At 34.1% G+C, this 24928-nt stretch overlaps 1 protein-coding gene across 1 annotated transcript in view; it reads left to right on the forward strand.

Moving 5' to 3' along the window:
• LOC133847439 (high affinity cGMP-specific 3',5'-cyclic phosphodiesterase 9A) overlaps nt 1-24928 on the forward strand; it is a 140201-nt gene that overhangs the window by 1682 nt on the left and 113591 nt on the right. Inside the window, 1 exon segment of the mRNA XM_062282478.1 lies at nt 15043-15089. The gene's annotated coding sequence lies outside the window, so the exon portion shown is untranslated.

Genomic DNA, 24928 nt, shown 5'->3' on the forward strand with positions numbered 1-24928 from the left:
ATAAACTGTTTTACATATGTAGCATGTGTATTGAGAAATGCCGTTGCCAGCAACAGCAATAGCAACAGCAACAGCAACAGCAGCAGCAGCAACAATAAGAAGAAACCCCTCTTTTGATAATCATATCACGCAGTCCACTGATAATTCCCATTGTATTCTACTATTGTTGTTGTTGGTGTTGTACTTATTGTTATTGTTGCCAGGGATCGGCGCGCGTTCAGCGTCACATTATCAGCAGCTCTCTTTCTCTCTCCCATTCTCCGGCATTCTCTCGGATCTTTTATTCGCTCTTTCTTGTCGCCCACTCTTTATTATCGTTGTTGTTATTGTTGTTGTTGTTGTATTTCAAGAGAGACACATGGTATAAAAAACATCGCGACTCTTTTTTGATTGGAATTCTTTCTTTGCATACAAGTAAATTTTGATTTTCTTTTTAGCTATATGTACTTAATTTTAGAATACAGTGAAATTTCCAAGAAAGTTCGATACATCTATTGATAAGAAAATTCTTTACCAACATATTGTATACACACATCAGCATGGAATTGATCTTTCAACAGATTCGAGAAAATCTAGAAATATCTTTTTTGCATTAAACATTTGTTTTTTTTTTTTGCTTTATCATGAGCGAGAGATTTGCTTTATTTATCACATTGTACTCGAGTTGTTCTAATTAAAAATTTATTTACATTTCGCTCAGTGTAATATCAGATAAGTTCCACACCATATCATATCTTTATCATCTGTTAAAGTCTGAGTTTTTATGCCATGTATTCATGAAATGTTGTTTACATATCGTTTTCGCAATATAAGATAAATTCACACTTCCCTTAAACTAAACATTTCTATGTTGCTATGTGTTCTCAAATATTCTAAACAAACTGGAATTGTTTGTTTTTAGATATCACTTTCTTTCAAATATCAAATGAGAATGTAACTTTTTGCAATCAATGGAAAATCACAGTTGAGCGAATAATGCATACGAAATTTGTATGCAAAGGAATGGAAAAGAAACGTTAAAGCAACAGAGAGTGAAAAAAAAAACACAGAAGAAAAAAAAAACTGAAAATTATTTCAAACTATTGTGTAATTTACATTAACGAGCGGAAGTCGTTGGCTTCTACAATATAATGAACCAATTACCCAGTTTGTCTCTTGATTCGATTGCTTGCACACACAGAGCCAGCAGAGACAGATACAGCGACAGATACAGATACAGATACAAATACATTCTGAGATACAATGCGAGTATGTGGGTAAATTGTACTACGAGTGAACATTTTGCACAGCAACTGGCGAGATTTGTGCGCCTTTTGCGCTTCCATTTAAATTTCATTCATGTTGGAAGAAGACTCCCACTTGATGATTATCAACATTAAAGCACTGCAAAATGCTGCGAAATACACAGAGATACAGATACAGATACGGATACAGTCACAAGATATGAAATACTTGCACATATATTTTTTGAGATTTGTTTCTCTTTCGTTAACTTTTTTCTCATTTTTTCATTTTGTGGGGGGACTTAAAGTGCCGCTTCCGCATTTGCCGGCCACCCACGTGCCAAGCGCCAAATATTTACGAGTAGTACTCATAGTTAAGTATGTAGTTGTACTCGAAAAGCATTCCAAAAATGCGAGCCATCTACTCAAGAACACACACAGTGTCTGCCTGGGATGCTGTCACCGGGATTTGCTTGGCAAATATTTCGATTAAATTGTTCAATTTGCTTTGAGCTTAACCAGTGCTTGCACTCTCTATATAGTATACTATATGCTCATGTATATAAATGCGTCCTATCTGAATAACCAAATAATCTATCTGAGTACATACGTATCAGTTTATTCTGCCAGAATTCGGCATTTTATTTGACCAAAAGACATTTGTGTACTTCTTTTATGAACTCTCAAATTATACGTTGGTCTTATCTAAATTCTTAATAATTGTCAAATAATGATTTTGCGTAGATAAATTAAATGAGTTGACCCAAGATATACATAGATCATTGTGATATCGATTTGTGTTAAAGTTAATGTTAAAGTTAAAATTAAAATTAAAGTTAAAGTTAAAGTTAAAGTTAAAGTTAAAGTTAAAGTTAAAGTTAAAGTTAAAGTTAAAGTTAAAGTTAAAGTTAAAGTTAAAGTTAAAGTTAAAGTTAAAGTTAAAGTTAAAGTTAAAGTTAAAGTTAAAGTTAAAGTTAAAGTTAAAGTTAAAGTTAAAATTAAAGTTAAAGTTAAAGTTAAAGTTAAAGTTAAAATTAAAGTTAAAATTAAAATTAAAATTAAAGTTAAAGTTAAAGTTAAATTTAAAGTTAAACTTAAAGTTAAAGTTAAAGTTAAAGTTAAAGTTAAAGTTAAAGTTAAAGTTAAAGTTAAAGTTAAAGTTAAAGTTAAAGTTAAAGTTAAAGTTAAAGTTAAAGTTAAAGTTAAAGTTAAAGTTAAAGTTAAAGTTAAAGTTAAAGTTAAAGTTAAAGTTAAAGTTAAAGTTAAAGTTAAAGTTAAAGTTAAAGTTAAAGTTAAAGTTAAAGTTAAAGTTAAAGTTAAAGTTAAAATTAAAGTTAAAGTTAAAGTTAAAATTAAAGTTAAAGTTAATGTTAAAGTTAAAGTTAAAGTTAAAGTTAAAGTTAAACTTAAACTTAAACTTAAAGTTAAAGTTAAACTTAAACTTAAAGTTAAAATTAAAGTTAAAGTTAAAGTTAAAGTTAAAGTTAAAGTTAAAGTTAAAGTTAAAGTTAAAGTTAAAGTTAAAGTTAAAGTTAAAGTTAAAGTTAAAGTTAAAGTTAAAGTTAAAGTTAAAGTTAAAGTTAAAGTTAAAGTTAAAGTTAAAGTTAAAGTTAAAGTTAAAGTTAAAGTTAAAGTTAAAGTTAAAGTTAAAGTTAAAGTTAAAGTTAAAGTTAAAGTTAAAGTTAAAGTTGAAGTTAAACTTAAAGTTAAAGTTAAAGTTAAAGTTAAAGTTAAAGTTAAAGTTAAAGTTAAAGTTAAAGTTAAAGTTAAAGTTAAAGTTAAAGTTAAAGTTAAAGTTAAAGTTAAAGTTAAAGTTAAAGTTAAAGTTAAAGTTAAAGTTAAAGTTAAAGTTAAAGTTAAAGTTAAAGTTAAAGTTAAAGTTAAAGTTAAAGTTAAAGTTAAAGTTAAAGTTAAAGTTAAAGTTAAAGTTAAAGTTAAAGTTAAAGTTAAAGTTAAAGTTAAAGTTAAAGTTAAAGTGAATCACAAAAAATCTTAAAATAATTAAAATAAAAAAATGTAAATGTTCTTTATTTGCTGATTGGCTGCTTAATGAGAGTATTAAATCAGTGTTAAAGCTAACTGTATAGTGTTTATCTAAATGATTATCGTTATTATTGTTGTTGATGTCGTAGTCGTTGTCGCTGTCGCTTGCCGACTCTTATTATTGCTATTACATGTGTAGTTATATACGATACTTGTCTTATTATCATCGTCATATTGCTTCTTGTGTGTTGTATTTCTTACGCTGGTTTGCGCTGTTGACACTTCTAAGACGTTTGTGATTGACACGTTTACTTGATTTTAACACACACACAGACACAGACACTAACACACACACACACACACACACACACGCACTTGTCGCTCTCTTGAATCAACGACTTTACGAGTTTATGCACGATACCCGTGCGATAAAGTGACGAGCCGTGGAGCTCTCGAGCCCCGGAGGCCTTCGCCCGCCTCTTAGTTGAAAGGCGCAGTTCAACAACTTGTCGTTGAATTCGTTTTGCGCAGCTATTAGATAATGATATAGTACTCGTACTACGAGTACTAACTGTCCCACTGCCCCAGCCGAACCCATCATCGTCCCCCAAAAAAAAAACAGGAACAAAATACAAACACCCACACCCCGTTGTGTGACCAGTTGAGATAGTTTGCATCATTTGTCCAGACCCCTCAGAAGAAGAATACCAAAATTACTCACGAATACCGCCATAAACTGGCTAAGGGCTGATCTGCTCTGATCCGATCCGATCTGATCTTTGCTTTAGTCGGACAATTGAGTGAAATCCTTGAATTATGATTAACACAAGACCTGAATTTTCGCCTCGCAGTTAGCTCTATTTATTGCAATTACCCAAAAAAAAATATATGCATATAAAATATGCTGTGGAAAAACACTTTTCGCATTGAATGAAATTTTCCATCGCAATTTGTGTGTTTACTTAGATTTTCGATTGCATTTCCGAGAGTTTAAGTTCTAAATAAATATTTTTTTTACGTATACTTTATTTACTTATGCTTGAGCTGATTGAAATTTAATTTCTTTGTTTAATAATCTGTTATTTATTAATTTCATATTATTACGATAACTTTTCGGTTATATTTCATTGTATATTTTTTTTTAAATAAATTTATTTAAAAATTGCGTTAAATTTTTTGTTATTTATGTTAAAAAACTTTGATTACACATTCATTCAATGCGTTCATTTAGTAAACTTTATATCCAAAGCACCATTCATCGCTAAATAAATAAATATAGCCCCGTTTCACATTTTCCATCTGTTTCGCTAGATAATAATATGTTTATTTTAGAATACGCACTCGACTTGAATGCCTATATCAAGTCAATTTGAAATGTATATAATTAAATACGCATAAAATTGTTTTAGGTAACCAGTTAAATTGAATAGAGTAGCTAACAACTGGTTGAGGATGATTATGAAGGCAGCAGAAAAAAGAGGCAGAGAGGCAGAAAAAAAAGCAACAATGTTATGTCTTTGGCGCCACTAAGAAACGCCACGAGAACAACAACAAGCACTTATTTCAACAGCAATAGCAACAACAACAACAATAACAACAACAACAACAAACAACCACAACCAGCAATTATCAGATCCATAATTTATCAACAATTTTCATACCAAGACCAAGGCGTTTGTTAAGTGTTATTAAAATTACAAACAACAGCAACAATTTAACAGCATGCATGCAATTGTGTGTGTGTGTGTATGAGTGTGTGTGCGTATGCGTATTCGTGTGTGTGTGTGTGTGAATAACTCATTTGTAAGCAAGTTCGAATCTATCGGGGCATTTTGCGAGTCTCATGAATATGCAAAAGGCAACGAACGCATCGAAGGAAATGCCGGATAGTTTTCCAATCATAAATTATAGTGGCAACAACGACAACAGCAGCAGCAAACAGTAGCAACAGCAACAGCAACGACCAAGTTTTCAGCGGAAACTTGCAACCTGACAGCTAGCCTGGGATATTAAAAACAATTATAACTGTCCCAGGCACCGCAAGACTCAGAAAATAAACGCTGAGAATGACAACAGAAAACGCCAAAGAAAAGATACAATATACGATAGTCGAATGTTAGAGACCCATCCATCGTTGTTGTCCTATCATTAAAATACAAAATTCGAAAAAAATTCCAAATACGAAACGCAGTGGAACAACTTGTTTTCTTTTTCTCTTTTAAGTGGAATTGGAAATGCGAGTTGAAACAAATAAAAAAAGAACGTATTCTTATCAATTGATAGATGATATTGGTGGTATATACACAAATGGAATAGTTTTTTTTTTGTAATTTAAGTGTAAATGATATTTTCATTTCATTGTTTTCTATCGTACGTAATTATGTAGGTCAACTACTAAAATGTGGGTATTTTAGAGTGGAAACAACTGCTCAAAGACTGTCGTCGTTGATCTGTGAATCAGCAGTCGTATGTGGGCTTCTGAATTGGCATCGCTATCACACACAATATCATCCGATTCATCGGTGCTCATAGTATATACATATATAAGAATGAGTATAGAACTAGGGATTGGGAAATGGAAATGAGAATGGGATTGGGTTTGGGATTGGGAATGGGAATTGGAATGGTAATGAGAATTGGAATGGGAATGAGAATAGTAAATAAAAATTCATGTGTTGTTTGCATTTCAACGCAACAAAATTTGCCGCAATGGCAGCTGAAAAAGCTTTAAGGTGGAACTGATAGATACCCTACAATTGCTTCTCAAACATAATAAATTTATATTATTGCAGAAATATAATTTTTATACAAGCTTATACTACTTCATTTAAGGCTTGACAGTTTAGCTTCGATACCCTTTAGTTGCATTCCAATAAACACAGGGTATGCAGAACAAACAAAAATTGTCGAAATATTACTTAGTAATACTAATAACATTATATTGTTTGTGTAGTTTTTGTTTTTTCCTCCTTTTTTGTTTTGTTTTTGGTTTTTGTATTTGTTGTTAATATATTTCTGTTGTTGTCGTTGTATATTTAAAATTGTTTCTTTTTTGTTTTGTTTTTTTGTATTTGGCATTTTTAATGTTTTGTTAACTACGAAAAATTGTATAAACAATGAAACACTTAAGCACCGAAAAAGCAAAAAACAAAAAGCGCATTGTGCGGGCGTTGTTTGTGCCTGCTAAATCAAATAGTTAAGAATTTAGATTTTTGCTTTCGATTATTTAATTATGGATATGCAAAAATTTTGTGTACATATATTTTAGAAATAATGTAATTACTTCTACAATATTAGATAAGAAGAAAGAAAGAAATGTCAATATAAAATACTTTTTTTTTTTAAATAAGTACATATATCTAAAAAGATATTCTGAAACTGAATGAAGACCATATTTGAAGGCTACAAAATATACTACTTAGTAAAAGAATTTGCTGAAAATTAACAAACTTATATATGTTTTTAATAATCAGTTAAACAGCTATTAAAATGTTGTGTTGCTAAAAGAGGATTAGGGGATTTTTTTTTTTTTTTTAGATGTTTTTAATGTTCTTTTTGGATTTAGAACTGTCAGTGAATAGTTATTCTAATGATATTCTGTTGATCACAAATATTAACATTTTATTAAATTAAAAATACAAATTTGATAGGTTTGCGTTCAGGTTGCTTGCTTGGTTTGGTTTGGTTTGATTTGGTTTTGGTTCGCTTAACTTTCTTTGCGAAGATGATGATAATCCCTAAACGAAACCTGATCTTCACTACCTTTTGGCACAGCATGTACTAAGCAACTGCGCTCACGTATAACATTCGACTACATGAACCTGTAAGCCAGTTACCAGTTGTCAGTTGGTGTTGCATGTGCAACAAACTCCTCAAAAACGAAAACTAAAGAAAAAAATGAAAACCCAACCCAGGCCAGAACCCAACCCATAGCATTCGATTCGATCTTGGTCTGTTTATGAACGATCTTGACAGTACACAACACGATCGCAAAACTGAGCGAAACTTGTTCTTGGTCTCTGTATGTGTGAGTGTGTGTGTGTGTGTGTAAGTGTGTGTATGCAAGATGGGAGGATGAGGTTGGCACATTCTTGAGCGGCGTCATCAATGTTTGCGATGATGACGTTGGGAGAGTGTCGCTGCATGTTGATCACGATGATCATGATGATGATCTTTCCGTATTGAACTGGCTGTTTAGCCAGTTGCTGCTGCTGTTGCTGCTTCTTCTTATCTCTCGCTGTCGTCTTTGGGTTCCGTTCTACAGACGACCTTAAGCGGGGCAAAGAACAGGCACCACCAAAGTTGGGGACTGGAGCAAACCACTTTTGGTTTTGTTGTTTTTTTTCTCTTTTTCTTTTTTGTTGTGTTCTCCCTGCTGTTGTTGTTTTTTTCTTTTAATAGCAAACAAAGATCGCTACAATGTAGACCTGTTGCCGCATAGTTCGACTCGATTACTACTCACAAGATATTTTCCCGTGCCTTGCCCACCAAGTTTTTACAACCGGTTCGCTTCGTCTCTGCTATTTTTGTGTCTCTGCATCACCAAACAAACTCGACAACAAAATTTACAAAAAAAAAGGAGAAATCAAACAACGACATTATAAGAAAATAAACGAAGAATAAAAAAAAAAAAGTGTGTGTGTAATAATAATAAAGGTGTAGGGGGAAGTAGAAGAAAAACAACTAGAATAGAGTGTAATAAAACGCAAAAGAATTGATAAGGTGTGCAAACGCATTCGAAACGCATTTCCATGAGTACTCGATTATATGGTCAAGAGCTACGTAATTAACTCTGAGAATGCAGAGAGAGAGAGAGAGAGAGAGAGAGTATACTCCAATTCATTCCAATACCGAATCTGATATATAGAGAAGCAAAAGTTCACCTCAACCTCTTGCTGCACATTTGTTCTTGTTGTCCGAGTTTTTTTTTTTTTGTTCATGAACTTTGGGGGCTTGGACTTGGGAGGGTGGACGGTTGGCTTTCACTTTTGATTACGCTTCGATCGCATACTATATAGCTGCTCATTTGCCATGTTCTTCCCTATCAATGCTACGTAATGAAAATACCCGAGTAACAGCAACAGTAACAGAAACAACAACAAATAAATAAATAAAAAACTGTCGCCAATCGTTGATAAGAGACCACCGAAAGCAGCTCAAATGACTGGAAAGTACTAGGCACGGGTGATGGCATTGTAATAGCAATAATAATGCCTCAAATAACTAATAATCAAGAGGCTTAATAGTGCGCATTTTGGACTTATTAGTCAGCTGCTGTTGCTGTTGCTATTGCTCATTGTCATTGTTGATCTTGCAAATGATTCAGCTGAGTTGGTTTAGTTTTCAAATGCACTCTCGAGTCCAAAGCTTACAACTGATTGTCATCATCGCTCTCAATCAGCTGATTACGTTGAAATGGAAAAAACTTTCCATTTAAGCGCAACAAATTGTTTGTCAAACTTGTGTCAAATCAATCACATTAATGACGTACATCGTTCACTTAGCATTGAAATAATTTTTTCGAAATCTTTTCTAGAAAAATGAATAGAAATTTCCTGATTTTATATGTGCAATTAATTATTAATTTAATTTAAATGTGAATACACTAATATTGCAATTCCTAACATTTCTTAAGTTCAGAAAAAGCAGAAAAAATTTCAATTTTAAATATTAATAATTAGGGTGCCAAATAAATTTGTTTCATCTCACAAAATTAAAATCAAATTTGTATATACATTTTAGATTAAAATATTATTCATTTAATATTAAAGTAAAGCTTTTAATTTTGTATTCCATTGCAATAAGAATAAAAAGAATTTCAGCTGCTACCTTAAATGAGAAAAAAAAAACATTTTGCATTAAAAAACTTTTAATTCAAAAAAGTTAAACTTTGAATTCAGATTTCGAGTGTCAAATTAATGAGCATATTTTTTATTTTATGCGGGATACTTTATAGCTTAAAATATTTGTATTATATTACGATTTGATGGATTTGCTTACTAAATACTATATCTTAAATATCTTATTTTCTGAAATAATGTTAATTCTGTAATGCAATTTTATTAAAAAAAAATGGAAGACTCTTCACTGAAAGTTAAATAAAAATTGAACTAAATTATAGTTGTAAACATTATTAATATGATATGAAAATAATAGTAAAATAAATAAATAAATGCTAAATTATAGTTCAAAACATTATTAATATTTTATGAAATTGAAGTCTGTCTCATTGACTGTGAATTTGATAATGTTTGCAGTTGATCCTCGCAGAGATCAGAGATTAAATCAAGTTACTTGCGTATCTTGAGTGCATCTTGCACTTTGTAATAATTTTGTGGACTTTGAACGCAATGCCTGGTAAGTGTGTGTGTGTGTGAGTGTGTGTGTGAGTGACAAACGAGTCTTGCATTGCCCATAAAAGAGCTTAACAGTGAGAGCAAAATAGAGGGAGAGCGAGCGTGCAACTTGCACGTGCTGAGAGAGGAAGAGGCAGAAAGAGAGAGAGAGAGAGCAATTGAGCGTCGCGTTAAGTGAGAAAGAATTGAAATTCCAAGCGATTCTACAACAAGGGAGATATGCCGAAGACGCGTCTTCTCTGTATGCAGACAAGTGCACAACATAAATTGCAAAACAATCTGAGCTCGAGACTCACTGTTAACTGGTAAAGCTTATGCTTATATCTCTATTTGTGTGTGTGTGTGTGTGTGTAAAAAACTAAATAAATACAAAAAGAAAAAGAGGGGCAAAAAATAAAGTTATCAGCGTAACGCTTCGATGAACTGTCAAAAAAGTTTGTGACTCTAAATTTAGAATGTTCAACTACGAGCGTCGTTTTTTCCTTTTTGCTTTTTTGGTTTTGTTTTTTTTTTTTTGGCAAACAGTTCATTCGCATTCGCAATCTCGTATTCACATTCTCCACACTTATTCTTCATACGCATTGCGATTGCGATTCCGATTCCCATTCGCATTCGCATTCCCATTTTCATTAGTCTAGTTAACAATGAGAAGTGCCTTTGCCTGATAACAAGCTACCTTGTCACACGTTGGGCGAGTTCTGTTATTTTCTTTTCCTACTATATCATCAAATGTGTTAAGTGCAATTTGTTAGCCCAATTTGCGTATCAAGCAAATACCTAATGAGCTCTGCAAATGATATTGGTTGAAGAGCTGAACTTTGCACCCAAAATCGAATTGATTAATGGATCTTCAAAGTCTTCAAATCATAATCGTCTCACGAAGGTCTTTGATCTGGCGAGTGCCTAACGAAAGCGATCAATAATACTTTTTTGTTTACGATTATGTCTTGTATTGTCTTAGTCTTAAGAGTATCTGCGAGTCGTTCAACTTTGCTGTGTTTAGCTAGTGAATAATCTTGTCGATCTTAACTCTCTTGAGTTGTTGAGTTCATAATATGTACAGGTTAAAAACCTTTGTGCCGTTGCTGCTTTGTTCTTTTCAACTTTTATTGGGGCCAAGTGTGGCAAAAATATAATTTAATTATCTTTTCTTTTTGTTTTTGTTTTTTTTTGACAGCAGCCGGCAGTTGTGAGAGAAACTATTTTTAAACATTTTTGTTGTGCGAGTGTGTGTGTGCTATTTATGAAAAGATTATTATTATTTTGCATTTGGCAAGTAGATAAAGTGTATTAAGATAAAACGCATAACGTTTTTCAAAACAATTCGAACGAAAGCCAAAGAGATAATGCTTCATCATGTGTGATCTTTGTTCTTTGAGTGGGAAGTTGTTACAAATTCGCAAGGGGATTTGACATTAGTTTCATTTTTTCTCTTGGTATTCATTAGATAAAGCACACGAGCAAATCGACATTGAAGTTGTTCTGTTCGATTCTGTAAATGTATCCGCTAATTAGCGCTTATAAATGACCAGACAATAGAGTTGCCAGACTGAAACCCAGAAGTGAATTGTCACACACAGACTTATTTATTGTGTGGTTTAGTTTCTAACACCTTAACGCTTGCTTTATTATTATTTTGGCTCAATTTGTCAACGCGCTACGTAAAAAATGCCAAAGCCAAAACGTAAAACGACGCGACATGACTCGCAATTTATGAGATACATTTTGTTTTTGTTTTCCGTTTTCTGTCTGTTTTTGGCTTTTTTTTATTTTTGGGGGCAACGCATGCGCAGAGTCGCGTGCCAGCTGAAATTGAAACCGATACAAAAAAAAAATATATATATATAACAAACTGAAATGAAATTGAAACTGAAACTGAAACAGGAGGCGACAAATTATCAGTTCGCGTCAGAGTCTGACAGTTGGAATCAGTTTAAAGGGTGACACTTATAATTCACAAGCTGCCACTGTTGATTATCGGCAGAAACCTTGGCTTTATTCGCAGTCGCAGTCGCAGTCGCAATCGTCAACGTTGGCCATGCCAATCGTTTTGATCTAAGGGCACCCGCAGAACCGCAACTTTTAGTTTTTTTTATATATTATTTTTGATCAAGGCAAAGTCTTCGTTAAAGAAATCACATGTGTTGTGCGGTTGCCAAGCGTCGAATTTAATAGAAGACACGTGTGAAGACTGGAAGCGATTGGCACACAAACTATAAATAGCATGCCACAAGATTAATTTTATCTGGAAAACAATGAAAGAATTTTTAGCAAGTGAAACTGTCTTTTGTATTGCTAATGGCACTTCTGTGCTGTCAATTTATGACGATGCGAAGATAAAAGCTTTTGTAGAAATTCTTACTGAATTCTTGAGACTAATTTTCGGCATTGTTAGAGGTTATATTTGTAATTTCATTTATTTATTCATTCTTATTAATGTGAAGTATTAGATTATGAATTTAGCATGAATGAGTTATGTATATAAATATATAAAATATTATATAGTAGTTAATAATAGAGAATAAAAGAACAGAGTCAGAGAATAACTATAAATTGTTTAATCGCTGTCAATTTATAGCGATGCGAAGATAAAAGTTCTTGTAGAAATGATCACGAAATTCTTAAGAGTTTGGTATATTTTTTCTCTTAGTATAAATAGAATAATTGAGATATCAACAATATAGAAGTATTAAAATATAAAATATGATGTGAATTAAATGGCAAATACTTGAAAAATGATCATGTTTTTTGCCTAATATGTACATATATCAAATGCAGATAGATGTTATTTTAGTAATGATCACAGTATTCTTTTGAGATCAATTTATTAGATGTTTGGTGTTAAAAAATAAACATTGCACATATTAAAAGTGTAAATAAATTGTTACATTTATTATTACTTAAAATGGAAGATACTTAAAATTGAAAAATATTTTCTTTGCACTACTAAATACAAAACTAATGACAAACTAGGAAAAAGTAAACTGAGCGAACTTAATGAATAAAATGCTTAGATGTATGAGAAGTGAAACAGAAAATGATGGGAAACCCATTAAGTGGAAATATTTGTATATTTTTGTGTTTTTTTATTTCACACAACGCAAGTCCGATCATTTCCTTTGGCCAAGAGTTGCATGCTAGGGTAAACATTTCCAAGTTATTTGTTTGTTTGTTTATTAGTATAGGAATTTCTATGGGCACAACAACAAGTAAATTTCTATTTGTATATATATTTCGATATATACATATACATATATGTATATCGTGTGTATGTATGTCACTTGGTTTTTGGTTTTCAAAATGTTTTAATCAATTGATTTAAAAAGTTCGCCTTGCAACAACTTATTGTGGCTGGCTGTATGAGTGTGTGACACAGTGCGTGTGGATGGATGGATGGATAGATGGATGGATGGATGGATACTTTTCGAGTACACTCAAAAGTCCATTAGCAAGTCAAAAAACTTTGCGAGATTTTATAAAGTATTATGTAATAACATTAAGACAAGTTTCGGGGTTTATTTACGCTTTTGCATATTGAAATTGAATTTGTGCCAAACTGCAGATTGAGCTTCAAAAATCAATCTGTTGTGTTTTCGTTCGTTGAATATTGATTAAAATGTGAGCGATGTGCCGTGTAATCCTTAAAGCAAGAAATTATTCAATTGTTTAGTTTTTATCAACTTAACCTATGAGAGAGCCAGTGTGTGTGTGTATGTGTGTGTGTGTGTTTGGGTGTTTGTGTGCCACAAAAATGCAGTCCGGAAATGGCTAGTGAAAATATGCAGCTCAATTTGCTCGATTTTGTTCGAGCTTTCGTTGCGTTCAAGTTTGCGGCTTGTGTTGACAATGACAGTGTGTTTTTCTACCTCTCTTTTGTCAGTGTGTGTGTGTGTACGTGAGTATGTGTGTGAAGAGGAATCTGTGTGCACGTAAGTGTGTGTGTGTGTTTGTAATTCTTTATTTATTTTTAATAAAGCAGAGACTATCATTTTAGTCCTTTGGAGCTCTTCTGTTGTGTATGTCAAGCACAGAGTTTGCAGGCAATTTTATAGTTATCAACACTCGGCAAATTTAATACATTTCATATGCAGCATGCACACAAACACAGTAAGCCTTAAGCTATGACCACGTTGCGTATGCGTGATATACATACGTATGCAATGCTGTCTCGTTGCATCTTTTAATCCCAATTTTCGAATAATTTCCGCTCGCAATGCTTGTTACAAGTTAATTTTGTACATTTTGTGCAACAACTGCAAATAATTCGAGGTATTAAATCAATCAGCAAATAATTAGTTTGAACTAGGCAAAACCAAATAAATCACTTATGAACTGATTCATATAATTTGCGGATTGTAAAACGAATTGCTTTTATATTTTAGTACTTTTTTTTTATTTCGATGATGGCGGTGAAACACTTTCGGACTTTGTGTGTGCGCGCTGAAATTAAATGCTGTGTGTTTGTGTTTAAAAGTTTATAGCTGGGCAGCTCTCTAATCTATTGATCGTTTTAGTATTTCATATATGTACATACAAATATATGCGTACTCATAACTGACCACATAACTCATAAAAAACACACACACACACACACACATCGACACCGACACACAGAAAGATACAAATACAGATACACAGTTAGTCGCAGTTGTAGTTGTAGTTGTGTGTTTGTAGCAGTTACTTTCTGGCCACAACAATTAACAATTGAAATTGATAACAATTTTTAATTACGCCGCCGTCGAAGCCTAAAGGCAACAACACACAACATCAAGCGGCGTTTTGTTTTTTATATACCCTGTAGCCCATAAAAACGAAACGAACAAAAAAAAACAAAAAAAAACACTGAGCAAACAGGCGTCTCATAAAGCGCGACAAAACAGATAGAGATATGCGAGCGATATATTAAGTATACGTACGCTTGGGTTGACCTAGTCAACTAGCTAGAATTTCCGCAACAAAACTATAGTAAAGTGTTGTAAAATTTAAATAGTGTCATAAAAATCGTAGTGCAAACGGATTACAGGGTAGCTGTTTGTCGTGCAGCATGCTCTATGCTCTTACTTTGTTACATTTGCCTTTGTTTTGCTTTTATATTTATCTTTTGCTGCGGGCAGCATTGAAATGTTGGTCTAGATTTCGAAAGCCGCCATATATGAGTAAATAAATAAATTGACACACACATATGTAGATACCAAACACACACACACACACACATGCACACGCACACGCACAATTGTAGATACAATAAAACTTGCAGCAACAGTTACAGCAACAGTCAAAGATACAGATATATAGATACAGATACTTATTGGCCATATCAAGGTGCGATTGTTGAATTGTTAACATGTCTGTTTACACACTCATTTTGATGTAAGAATTAATCAAATAAATACCATTCTAATTGCATACAAAGATTGTTTTCAAATGAGATTTCAAATGTTTGCCTTTTCCATAATTTGTGTCAATTATTTTACTTACAGTGCGCAACATGAGCTGAGAATTGAATGAAGAATTGGATAGCTTAAAAGTAAGTTGAAATAAATACATAAATTTCTATCTTGATTTTTGGATTTAATTTAAATGAATATTTATTTATTTTACCATTAAAATGAATTTCCATTTCTGATGTAAATGCAAAATATTTACTTAATTTTATTCGAGATGTGAGATGGCAAGTTAAGCTGCAAATGAATGTGTGAGTTATATGTATTTATTCACATATCACATTATTCATTATCTGCACCTCCGACTCGCACTCATCTCTCACTGTCAACGGTGGGGCGATTTAAGCAAGCGGAACGAACACTCGTCGCCGTATTCAAAAAAAACAAACGAAGCGAGTTGAAGCGAGTTGTGAGTGTAAAGCGCCATTGATCAATGGGTGTATCAAGGCGGCATTAGCCGACTAAAGCCCTTCTCCAGATGTCACTGTGAGCAACGATAACAGCACACTTCAGTTTGTGGCTGTTGTTGTTCTATTTCATTAAATTTCTATTTATTCCGTGTGCTCTGCGTTATTGTAGATACAATTGTATCTGCAAGTGTCGCTCACATGTCAAGTTCAATTAATTGCGACTTCCTTTAGTTTTTGCCACATTAGCGTAATTATTTATACACATTCATACATATTCCTTATGCTCCCTTTGCCTTAATTACTCAAAACGTTCTCTTAGATGTTAGTCTCACATACAACTAAGACTTATCGATATTGGCAAAAAAGTTTTCTTAATTTATGTTGCATGCAAAATTCAAGTTTTTCACTGTTTGACAAATTGCTAATATATAATTCAAATTTAGCTATAATAGAAGCTTCTATAGTTCTTAGAATATTGGTGTAGTTCTTTAATTTTACAATTAGAAAATAAAAGAAGGAAAATTGTATCTGAAATGTGTTTAAAAAGATTAGTACAAAATTAAAAATTTTTCAATTATGTTAAAAGTTATAGAAAAGAAAGAGAGAAAGATAGCAAATCCAATTTGTGATGAAAATTACTTATAGTAATTTTTAAAATGTTTCTCAGACGAGTATAAATATTTTTTTTGGAGGATAAAACTGCTGAGAGTCAGAAAAATTAATATAAATCAGGGTGTCGAAAATGATTTATACGATTTTTTTTTTAAATTAACAATTTTTTTATGACACTTGCTAATATTTAATAAACCTTTATTAATTTGTCAATTATAAAATAATAGAAAAAAACCTAGAATAAAACAAATTATTTTATATCAAATTTGTAATGTAATCAATGAGCCTAAACAAATTTTTAATTTTTTTTTTAAATCTCGCAATTTTGAATGCTTTTGCAAATAAATTAGTGTGTCTAAACTGTTTGCTTCCAATAAGTAGTTGAAACTATTCATGTATGTGTTTCAAGCAATTTCTTTTGAAATGTGTGCTATTTATTTGTATTTTTCGTTGTTCGTTTTGTTTTTTGTTTAAATAGATTGCTTGTCTGTTGCCTGTATCGCTAGGGGCATCATTTAACTGCCTTTCACTTTGAAGTTTTCCCAGCGGTCGCGTTTTGTTTTCGCTTGTTTTTAATCATTTGTCATTGCAATGTAGTTGCAGTTGTTGTTGTTCTTGTTGTTTCTCTTTTTCTTTCTCCGTGTTTTGTTGCATTGTTGTCAGTGTTGCACTGATGGCGGTGCGTGTGTGTTTTCATTGACGTCACAGGGCGAATGCCACCACCAGGCACTCAACCACTTACTCAACCACTGAACTACCGAACGAACCATCATCCAGACAACGACTACAGTATAGTATATAGTATATGGTATAAAGTGTGTTGTGTGTGCATGTTGCACGCAAACACAAAATACCCAAACACAAACTGTTTGCCACATTGTCCCACCAACATTGCCACATTGTCCCAATCGTTGTCGTTGCTCCACTCTGTGTGTATGTGTGTGTGTGTGTGTGTGTGTGTGTGTGTGTGTGTGTGTGTGTAAAGCTCTCTCAAGTAAGCAGGTCAGGCCGCAGTTCGCTGAGTGCGCCTGGCGAGCGGTTCTTGCGGTTGTCCAATCCCTCAACCTCCTCCTCGCTCTTGCTCCTTCTATGCTACTAACATACAACAAGTAAGAAAGCTATAGTCGAATGTGCTTGACTGTGAGATACCCGTTTACACATTTTGAATAGAGGCAAAACAGTGCGGTATTATTCTTGAAATATACCAAATTACCACAAAATACTAAAGCGTACCGAATGGTATATTTGATAGATTGATTGATTATATATGTAGCTACCCATTTTGAATAAACGATCAAGAGTGCGGTATTATTCTTAAAATATACCAAATAGTCAAGCCGTAAAAATACTTAAATATACCGAATGCTTTATTTGGTATATTGATATATCTACCCATTTTGGATAAACTGAAAACAGTATGGTATTATTTTTGAATTATTCCAAATTAATATACCAAAATACTAAAATATACATATGTAGCTACCCATTTTGAATGAACGCAATACAGAACGTTATTTTTCTTAAAATAAATGTACTGCAAAAATACTAAAATCTACCGAGAGCTATATTTGGTATAGTATTACTTGCAAAATATACCATTAATTACGAAATATATCGAATTTAACCCGATTTCGAAAGTCTCTGAGATCTAGATCGTCGAGTCTGTTGACGCTGATTAAGAATAGTACTTTATGAGGTCATGGATGCCTTCTAGTGCCTGTTATTATACCCTTCTCCCCTATGGGTAGCGGGTATAACATGCAGAAGAAGCAAACGAAGCAGCAACATCAACAGCAACAGCAACTTGGTTGCTTTCGCGGTTAACTTCAAGTTGTTCTGTTCTGCACTTTCTTTTGGCCGCTGCCTTCACCTACACTACTTTGTTGCATAATAATATTTTTCGTTAGTTAAAATTGAAATTGATTTTCATGAGTTGTGACCGCAAGGTGAGATACCCGCTGTACTTTAGCCATGTCTCCGCTTTCGCTTCCGTTGCCGCTGCTCTGTCATTGCCAGTTGTCTGTTTTCCCATTTGCCGTTGTGTTTTGGCCAATTGCAGTTGAATTGGCGCCCGTAAGTATGCAGTCGACTTTTGTGTTTTCGACATAAAAATCAATTTCAATTAACCAAATATGCAAATATTTATGAGACTATATAGTATATCACTGGACTGAGCCATAAATATACACGCCTATTGATCCAATCAAAGCTGTCAGCTTTCCCTCCTTGTTTTCTTTTTTTTTTGTCGATTTTTTTTTGCATTTTATTATATTGGTTGTTTTGGTTTTTTTCCCCCTTTTTGTGACTTTATTCCTGCGCTTTGTAATGCCACGCGCTTATTGATATTTAAAGAACTTTGGCTTGTTGACTTTTCTCGTGCGCCGAGGCAAACAAATTTACAAATTTACCAACACACACACAGACGACAGGGTCGGTCCATCAGTTCATCAAGCAGTCGAGGCAGACAGTGGCAGCATTTGGTTGAATCAGTTGATGATGCCTCAGTCGACGGCTGTGGCAAAAGTCACGTTTTGCATATTGCTTGAAATCTTAATAGACTCTTATAGGTGGCAAATAGACTTAATAACTTCATTAAATTTATGAAAATTAACTACGCAAGTGAATGCTCCACAATTGCTGCAAATATTGAAATAGGAAAGTAATTAGAAAATAAGTAAAATTTAGAAGGGAAAGAAATATATAAGAGCTTTGAGTAGATCGTTTATTTAATAATATAACGTGTGTTGGCTTAAATTGTAGAATAAAGATGGCTGCATAACATTTTTCATAATCAAAGCAGTTACGAAAAAGTGCATTATGTATTGTCCATCAACTTATATATAAATAGTGCACAAATCAAAAAATATGCTGACTGAATTGCGAAATTTGTGTGAGCCAGAAAAGTACGAGTAAATAGAATAAAGTAAAAGACTATAAAATAAATATGAAAAAGTTTTGCTTTATTTCTATATAATCCAAATAGTTTTCTGATGACAGCAGAGTAGTAATCAATCGGGGCTTGAATGCATGATTGTTTATGCTTTATCTTTATTGCTGTTTATTCTGCACGTGTCACAAAGGAAACCGCAACTGGCTCTTCGGGCTCTTTTGTTTTCGAGCATATTTACACTATTGTTTGTCATGTCCTTCAATCTCGGCCCGCCCTTGAAGTTTACACCTGATTTGTGTGCAGCAATTTCGATTGACAAATACTTTGTTTTGAGCACTGAACGACATTGCGTATACGCAATTTGTTTGCCGCATGCCATTTGAATAGAGAGAGAGAGAGAGAGAGAGAGAAAGAGAGGTTGTGAATTGCAACCTCAGACAAACAGAGCAATGCAGTAAAAGGGGTAAACAATGCCACCGGGAGACGGTGGTGGGCGGTTGTGGTACTATATATGTGTGTGGGCGTGGCCCGTAAGTCAGCATCACGAGTGGCAACGCAGGACAAAAGCAAAGCAGAGCAGAGCAGAGCAAAAGCAGTGCAAAGTGCAAAGTGAAGTAAACAAACAAACAAAAACCAAAAACCATACTCTCGCTCTCTATGCTTTGACTTTTGTTGAGATAACTGTGTGTGTGTGTGTGTGTGTGTGTGTGTGTTGTGTCCTGTGTGTAGGGTTTGCGGGCAGCTGAGGCAACTGCTCCTCTTCCTTTTTGCTTTAATAACTGTTGCTACGCAATTGCAGCGACAAGTTAATAATAAGCATAACGCAAAATGCAAAACGAATGAATTTCACGTTCTTTCTGAAGACGTCGATGTGTTGTCCTTTTGTGTTGCATCCTCACTTTGTACTCTCACTTTGTGCTCTCTCCTGCCCGTAATTGGCGACACACAAATTTATTGAATTTTCCATCAAATGCCACTGAAATCTTTTGAAGCGTAACAAGCAATAACGTCATTGTGTTCGCAAATTTAATTAGTTTTGATTACAACTTCGAATGCAGCCAAATTTTCTCGTCTTTCATGGATGAAGTCGTTGAAGAACCTTTGAAATTCTATTTCATTTTGATAGTTCCTGAGCAGTGTTAAGAGATTACTTTGCATTGATTTGAGATTTATGTCGAAGAGAGAACGCATTGTTGGAAAAGTGCTTTGTAAAGTGCTTAAAACATTTAATTACTATTTCAGAATTTGAGCTTTCTCTTTAGAACTCTTAGAGTGTAATTGAAGAGTTTAGTTTAGTGTTAGAAAATTGGTTTTAGTTGCTAACTTAAAAGACATGTTTGAAGTATAATTGTATTCTTATTATTAGGAATTATTAAAAACAAATACAATTTCAATTGTATATATTAAACGCATAAAATTCATTAATTCAGTCAGGCTAACTCAAATGTTATTTTTATTATTATTTTATTTAATACATATTTCATATTTAATATGAAATTAAAGTGTCTCAGCGTTAGAATGCAGTGCAGCATTATAATGCCGCTAATTATTAATTAGAAACTAATCTGATTTGTAATTAGCAGCTGTTGTTGATCAACTTTACCAATTTAATGTGCCACAAAAAACAAGTAGAGAAAGAGATGCGAATGAAAAACAAAATAAAATTCATATCTGTGCGCATATATTGTCTGGTTAATTGCGCGGCTTTGCTTGCCACTTTAAATACATATTTATATGAAAATTAAAACATACACACACACAGCTCTGTGTGTGCGTGTTGACAATATAAGTTAATTGAGTTATGTTATCAAAGGTATTTGCTGTGTTGCGGCTTTCAGCAGCAACTTTTTGTCAACGCATCACAAACATGAATTCAAGGTGGCCCCGAGTTTGTGTGTGTGTGTGTGTGTGTGTTCGTATGTGTGTGTATGTGAGGTAGGGTATTTTGGTTTCGACTCGTTAGTTGGCCTTTTTTTTTTTAGTTTTCTAGCTTTGCTCATTTTGGACATTGCTTTGACATGGGTAAACATTTGGCCTAAACATTTTCCGAGTTTAAAGTTCATTGCATTGTGCTCGCTCTCTCTTTCGCTCTTCCTCTCTCTCCCTCTCTCTCTCTTTCGCTTTCTGTCTGTGTAAATATGTGCTGGACTAGCCCTTAATCCATGCATTATTCACCTGCCCTGTCGTAGCCTGGCCTTGTTTTTAGCTGCCCCACTGAATCACTGCCAACACAAAACAGAAATGACTGGAGAAACTACAGAGAAAGCACTAACAAAAAACAACTAAAAAAAAATGAATAGAAAACGTAGAGCAGCACTTTCATTTCCATGCCTAAATGCTTTCACTATTTCCCTTTTGCTCATATCTTACACCGCCTTCGTCTTCAACCACGCCTCTTGCTTCTCGCTTCTCGAGTCTCGTTCTCTTTCTCGTCCTTGTCGCAGCGCCTGTTCAACTTTAGCTATTCAGGCAAAACATTCATTCAAACACTCAAATGTAATGCATTTTTAAAATTTGCATGTGCTTCAGCCAGGCTACAATGGTAGCTGTTAGTGTTTAACTAGTTAGTTAGTGCCCAGGTGCTCTCAGCTGCTCTCTCTCTCTCTCACCTCTCACCTCCCATTCCCTCCCTCTCTCTCGCTTTCTCTCCCTCCTTACTACTTGATGTTCTTCGGCTTGATGATGACTGCTTTGCTTTGCTTGGCTTTGGCTTTGCCTGCTCGAGCTGCGTTTGCTGTTCCAGGCGCAAAAACACGCGAATTGACTTCATCAAACGCTCGCAAGCTGCTCAAAATTGGTTCGCCTCACTGTGGCACAGTGGTGCCAAGTTTTGTTCGTTAGCTCTTTAATTACATTTCCTAAGGTTGCACAATTCCAGAAGTATGTACAAAACAATCACAAGTGCTCAAAGAAAAATGTATTTAAAGATCAAAGCACTTTTCTATTTGACGTGACTTATTAATCAAACTTAAACTATAAATGGTAATAAGTTTTTGCTTCAAAAGCCTAGAATCAGTGAAGTGTTTCTTACGTCGATTTTTCAGCCATTTTAGACAGTATTTTAATTATATTTTTGACCCACAAATTATTATTCCCAACATTTATTTTAGAATAGCTTTATTAAACAATATATCAGATATATCTCTGGATCTGATGTTGTTCTGTTTTCTGTGATTACGACTTGGATACAATCAAACTGTTTGATTAATTGTGTTGTCATCCAAAAATGCGTATACGTAATTTGCTAAACCATATTTGTCCATTTAAAAGTATCTTTTAAAAATTACGTATACGTAATGTGGCAAATCATATTTGAAGCCATTTTATGTGGTTGCAAAATGTGACACTGCTAAAAAATTTCCTCTACGCTCTAAATCATCTTTAAAGTCTGTGTAAATGTGCTGCGCCTGAATATTACGTATACGTCATGTGGTTAATAATCTTTAGAGGCAGCATATTTGTCTGTCTGATTACGAACACGTAATTTGGTAAATCATTTTTGTCTCTTTCAATGTGTTGCTCTCAAATATTACGTATACGTAATCTGCTGAATTGTTTTGGCCTGTTTTAAGATGTCTCTAAAAATGTGCGTATACGTAATTTGGTAAACCAACGTCTTGTATACGAAATATATTGAAATAAGCTTCATAGACAGTATCTCTGCTTGTTTAAATGTGTTGCTATTAAATATTACGTATACGTAATGTGGTAAGTTTTCTTTGGTTTTGCTTCTTTTCTATGGTTCTTTGTTGTTTAGGGGAAAAATAATGTCCTTTAATGATATGTTCGATGCACATCAGATCAGCTCAGATTAAGTGTCGTTGGTCAATTGGATGCTTGGCAATTTTGGTGACACTGTGCGGTTGAAGGTATTGCTGCCACTGCCATCAGCGATTTCATTCGCTACGACTAGGCAAGAGCAAAAACTACAACTACAATAACGAGTAGCAAGCAGCAAGTAACAGCAACAATAACAAGCAACACGGTAAACAGCAACAACATCGCACTTTGACTTTAACGCTGTTGCATTTTACTAGGTCAAAAGCAACGTCACCGCCCGCAAAGGTTGTGCATGGCCTGAGACCGAGTGAGAAGGAGTGCCCAAGCGAAAGAGCGGGAGAGAGAGAGTGTAAAAGAGCTAACATATGTGTGTGTGTGTGTGTGTGTGTGTGTGTGTGTAAGTGTGTTTGTCTGCGTGTGTGGTGTCAAACATAAATATGGTGTAAAGGTGAAACTGTTGCTGCTCCTTGCTGACTTCTGGGCATAAATCGGTGCTTGTGTGTGCAACTGTGTGTGTCGCTGTGTTAGTGTGTATATGTGTGTGTGTGTTGCAGTATTGCGCGCTAAATTTCACACACACACACACTCGCACACATAAGCGAGTGCGGCCAAATAGCAAACTATTTCTAATTGGAGGTCGTTCTGCTTGTGTTGTCTTCGCTGCTCTGCCTTTTGCCCAACTTGTTGTTGTTGTTGTTGTTGTTATCGTTGTTAACGTTGTTGTCGTTGCTGTTGTTGGCAGTTTGCTGCTTATGTTGCGGAGCGCCATCATTTTTCTTATGATATGCACGCAAGGACGAAGGACGAAGCCAGTTGCTAGTAGCAGGCAAAATGTTTGCAAGCTTTTCGTAAATAATGCAATGAGCCAATGCCAACGCAGCCAGCAAAACTTTGGCTAACCAAAAAAAAAAACGCAGTGAGAATTCAAGAATTCAAATGCTCTCATGGGAGTTTGTCACAATTGCAAGCAGCTGATGATTGAGGCGGGGGAAGGGAAAAGAAAAGGATAACACTTGTTTTAGCATGCTGCATATGGTTTGTGTCTCCTTAGAGTTGCGTAAATTTTGAACGCTTGGGTCCTTGTGTCATCAACGCAATAAGCTGCAAGCCCTGCGGATGCCAACTGCTTAGTTGGTTGGACAGTTTCTTATCAGTTGAATGAAGTATATAGAATGTATGCGTTTATCGATAAGATCAAATGAAATGAATACTGCATTTGGATTGAATTTATGCACAGATAGATACAGGTTTGAAATATTGTATGTTATTTATGTATTTTATATAAAATAATGAGAATATATTCTGCTTAGCATTCAAGTGTTTAAACGCACTTTCCATTTGTCACTTTGCATTGTCAAGAATAAATTAAAATGATTATGCATATTTAGTTGTAATTTTTCTATACCAAAATGAAATTGCGATCGCTATAAAAATACGAATTGCGTATGTTGTATTAATAGTTTAGTTAGTAAGTCAGCTTAAGCAATATGCCTTTAAGTAAGCTATGGAGAAAGAAAGCTATTGGTAATCGACCCAGTTAACAATTATTATTGCGGTTCCATTTTCAAGTATAAATATTTGTAATTAAACCACACATAACTTTGCACCCACTGCATAACAAATAAATTCAATAATAATAAAAAACTCAAAATGTAATTCTATAATTTTCGTTTTACAAGTTTATTAACATGTATAAGAAGAAGGCAAGTTTTACGGTACTAAATCAAGTACATTTTACCTGCTAAATAACAAATCACCTTTAACTATTTGATCCATCAGAGTTTTGCAGAGTATGTAAATGGTTGCGTCTTACACGAAGTTTTCAGCTTGTTCTTAACTTGTTTGCGTTTCGCATTTATCTTTGGCCACTCTTTGGAAACTCGTTGCAAGCTGGCGACCATGAGCGCTTTTCATTGTCAATGCTGTCGCTGACTGCCGCGCTCCGGCTTTCCATTTATCCTCTTTGCCATTGAGGAGATTGAGAGATGGTGACGCAGATGGAGATGGAGATGGAGATGCTGCCCACATTCGGGTGGGATTCGATAGGTCGCTTAGTATCTGGTTTAGGCACGTGCGGCATGCCACAAATGATTGACATGGCAGTTTCTGCGGCGAATGGATGTTGGACTGGTCTGGCTTTCAATTGCAACTTAGTTAGTTGTTTAGTTTGTATTTTGCTTAATTTTCCCAATGGCCTTTACCTTGTTGCTTGGTGGCTGTTTGTGTTGTT

Source organism: Drosophila sulfurigaster, chromosome X (assembly GCF_023558435.1).
Source record: "Drosophila sulfurigaster albostrigata strain 15112-1811.04 chromosome X, ASM2355843v2, whole genome shotgun sequence".
Classification (NCBI taxonomy): domain Eukaryota; kingdom Metazoa; phylum Arthropoda; class Insecta; order Diptera; family Drosophilidae; genus Drosophila; species Drosophila sulfurigaster.